At 38.7% G+C, this 3978-nt stretch overlaps 1 long non-coding RNA gene across 1 annotated transcript in view; it reads left to right on the top strand.

The window, feature by feature from the left end:
• Positions 1 to 807: 807 nt before the first annotated feature.
• LOC107656273 (uncharacterized) overlaps positions 808 to 3978 on the top strand; it is a 13281-nt gene continuing 10110 nt past the window's right edge. Inside the window, exon 1 of the long non-coding RNA XR_001630545.1 lies at positions 808 to 1149. This is a non-coding gene — a long non-coding RNA (uncharacterized LOC107656273). The remainder of the gene's footprint in view (positions 1150 to 3978) is intronic.

Here is a 3978-nt window from a genome sequence, read left to right as displayed (position 1 = left end):
ACTAGAGGCTGCTGAAGCACAACCACACAGTAATGGACAACCACTTTAATATTTACCATAATCTGACATTAAATACTCAAATATGATTTCCCCCACCACCAAATTAATACTTGATCAAGGGAACAGTAGCTTTAAAATATTAAAGATTATGGGAGACATTTCAATCCACAGACAGTATATAGTATATCACATATCATGAAATGAATTGTTATCCTATATTAAAAAGGAAAGATGCATTTTGTATTTTTTATGCAAAAACAGATACAGAGTATTTCAGGCTACCTTTATAAAGTTAAAACTATTTACTTGGCTTTAGTGTTTTGAAAGTGACTTTCTTTTTATTTTCCGGGCACAGAATAATATTCTTCATCTAGAGTAGGGTTCTATGAATCCTTAGGTTCTAGGTGTTCTATGAATCCTCTACATTCCTCATGAGTTTTACGCGGTTTTACTGTAGTTTCTCATAAGCATATACACACACACGACCCGGATGCGGTAGTAATGGGGCAGATCTCGCTCTCTCGGGCCTGATGAGAGTGGGAGCCAGAGTTGCCAAGTCCGCGGTTTTCCCGCGGAATTGGGTTACTTTAATGCCGTGGGTTGTTTATCAAGTCCACGGGTTGAAGCGACTCCAATAACGTGATATTTATCCCCTGAAACGCGAATTTTTACCAGGGTAACCCCGCCAGAAAATGTGTATTTTACCCGCCTGGACGCGATTTTTAAAGGGGGGCTGGGCTAGTTTTCAGTAGCGATTGGGCGGGTTTTGTTGTGAAAACCTGGCAACCCTGGAGAGCGGAGCTGCGCGAGCTTACAGTGATTCTGCTCGAGCGCCTTCACTTTCTGCCGCCGCTCAACCAAATTATCTCATTTATTTCCATAGAAATCGCAGCGCAAGCCGATCGGACTTCACAATCAGCATCGGAATAACATTTCAAAGCGTTTCCCCGCCTCTCTTCCCGATTTCTGGACTGCGAGACATGGATAGATGGAAAAGTTTGGCTGTTTTTGGTGTCTGTGAGGGAGTTCGATACGGGCGATGAGTCCCGTGAAGAGATTTCACACATCTGACTGGAAAAACACTAATTTACTGCGCTCATCTACACAATTAACCACTTATTAAACTAAGCCAGTGGAGATATGACTATAGTAAGTACTCATTTAACGTTACCTCATATTTCATAAATCAAATCTCTTCTGCTGTGATTAGTTAGCTGGCTAGGTAATTAGCATAGTAACGTTAGCTTCGCAAACTATTATATAATCCAAATCAGCCAAGTCTGGGTTTCAAGTCATATTTTCTTCGTTTGGTATGTTATTGTGGTGCAAAAACGGAGTTTAAAAGTTGTTTTTCCTCTGACGTAATAAAGTATGACATCGGTGTGTTCAAACATCTTTGATGTGTGTGTGTGTGTGTGTGTGTGTGTGTGTGTGTGTGTGTGTGTTTTCAGTTAAACTAGAATTTATCAAAACATTCTGTTAAAAGCTTACTTACAAATATTATGTGCTTGGTTAAAAATAAGCTCAATAAACATTATTTCACTAGGAAAATGTAAACTGGTTTGCGTGTTTATCCTGATAAGTGATGAGGATCAAATATTGTGTGAATTTAAAAGACCTAAAACAATTTATTGTTACTTTAAAATATTTTAAATGCATTCAAAATAGGTGATTTTATGGCAGGTCTGATGGATTGGTTTACTATTATACCCCACATACATTTATAATTATATTAGTTATATTTTGTAATTTTAGACTTTTTTTTTTTAATAAATATACACACATAAATTACTATTTTGACTTTCAGAGGGTCCTCAAGAGTGATTATTAATGAATAAACCTGATTATAATCACTGACCGCTTATATGAGTCCCTCCATTCACATTAATTGACATTTGCATGCTTTAATCATATTTAGTAATATTTTGGACATGTAAACAAGGCAGTGCATGCTTAGTATGACTGTAAATACAGCAGGTATCATAACTAACATGGCATGATTCATAACGCTCATCAGCAGCATTGATCCCCCGAGCTCCTGGAGGCTTGTGTGTTTCCGAGAATCTCGCCTGAAGCCTGACAATGTGTCGTTTCTAGGAAAGCAGCGGTCAGCAGTGATGCAGCGCTTGTGTGTCCTTCACTTTTTCTGTCTGATTGAACATTGAACGGATTCAGCAGCGGGTTCCCATTGTCTGGTGGGTTATTTGCCGATAGATTCGACCCATGCATGTGTAGAAATAGGCATTAGTTTGCTTTAAAGTTCATAAGTGGAGATATTCCACTCAACGAAGGACATATTAGGCCCTTTTCTAATGGGTGTGGTGTACTGTAGGTCACCACACCTGAATCATGGCAGCAGACACAGTCATGATTGCACAAAGTGAAGGACCTGTGGGTGTGACGACCGAGAGCATCACCACCCATAGGATAAAGCTTTGGCAGAAGGCACTAATGCCACCTCGTGCTGATGGATGTCAGGATCCAGGTGGAAAAAGCAGAGTAAAGACAGGTCCGTTTGCACACACGCTCCCTCAAATCTGTGTGTGCGCCGACAGGGTGACTGTGTTTCTCCTGTTTGCCCAGTGACTCAGCAGAGCTGCCTTTATGGTTTCCCGTTAATTGCATTTGACGGTTTCTCTGACGCACTTTGCATTATGTACTCTTATCAGCGAAAAGATGCTTTGAATACATTAAGTTGTCAGCATTAATACAAGTTTATGCCATACATTTATGCCAAATCCTCAGTGTCTAAACCCATCAGCATTCCGTTTGGCTTGTATTGTGTGAGATTGTTTGCTTTCATTTGTGCATTTAAAACTTTTGGGCTTGTTTCAGTTGTTGGGTGTCCATTCTTTCAAGCACACTGAAAAGAAATGGTGTAGAATAATTTTTTTACTCGATGTCGATGACTTTTTAAATGTAGCATTGCATCACTTGCTCACCAATGGATCCTCTGCAGTGAATGGGTGCCATCAGAATGAGAGTCTAAACAGCCAAAAGCTGCATGTTTATAAGAAACAAGTCATATTAATACAATCATACAAATCATATTTTAGTGAGAAGCAACGGTTTGATGTTGAAAACGTCTCGATGGATTTGTTTCTTACAAAGAAATGGTCCTGGCTATTTCAAGCTCTATCATTGCAGTCAGTCTTTTGTCTTCTTAAGACATTAACTGATGAACTGGAGTGATGTGGATTATTGTGATGTTTTTTATCAGCTCTTATTCTGACGGCACCCATTCACTGCAGAGGATCCATTGGTGAGCAAGTGATGCAATGCTACATTTCTCCAAATCTGATGAAGAAACAAACTCATCTACATCTTGGATAGACTGAGGATGAGTAAATTTTAAGCAAATTTTGCATTTTGGGTTAACTATTCCTTTAATAATCAGAAATATCAGTGAAATTCTGTGGCTCTGAAATGGCTCTCTCTGCTTGTTATATCATGTTCATGCTCATTTAATGGCAGAAAGGTTTTTTTTCACTCTGTAATGTGAAATGTGCTGATTTTGAGGCTGTGTTGAATTGCAGATAATAGAGCAAAAGTTCTGAAGGCCGTCCAGTTCTTTTCAGAGGCTCGGTGAAATAGCTTTACTGCTCTTATGAAAACACTCACAGCAGCTTGGCAGTTTTTCTTTCATTCGTACATCATAATAGCCATGTTGGAAGAACTGAGCTGAATCATCATCAGAATAATGATTCACAGTGACGTGATGGACAACCAGAAATTCAGCGTTTAGCCTTCAGTTTGATTTAAGTTTGTGATTTGATCTGAAAAGCACCTTGTCTTTGTTTGAGGAGCACATAAACAGCTGAGCTCATTTTAAGAGTTTTTTTACTTGACAATAACAAATTTATTAATATTGTATGCAATGAGAATACTAAATTGTCTGGAAATGTTCCTGCAGTCAATAATTGAAATGTTTTATTGATGCTGACTATGCAGAGTTAAAGTATTGTGTGTGTGTGTGTG

Source organism: Sinocyclocheilus anshuiensis, unplaced genomic scaffold, assembly GCF_001515605.1.
Source record: "Sinocyclocheilus anshuiensis isolate Anshui unplaced genomic scaffold, SAMN03320099.WGS_v1.1 scaffold183, whole genome shotgun sequence".
NCBI classification, from domain to species: domain Eukaryota; kingdom Metazoa; phylum Chordata; class Actinopteri; order Cypriniformes; family Cyprinidae; genus Sinocyclocheilus; species Sinocyclocheilus anshuiensis.
Note: the sequence above shows the minus strand (reverse complement) of the source record. Positions and strands in the feature narration are given on the sequence as shown.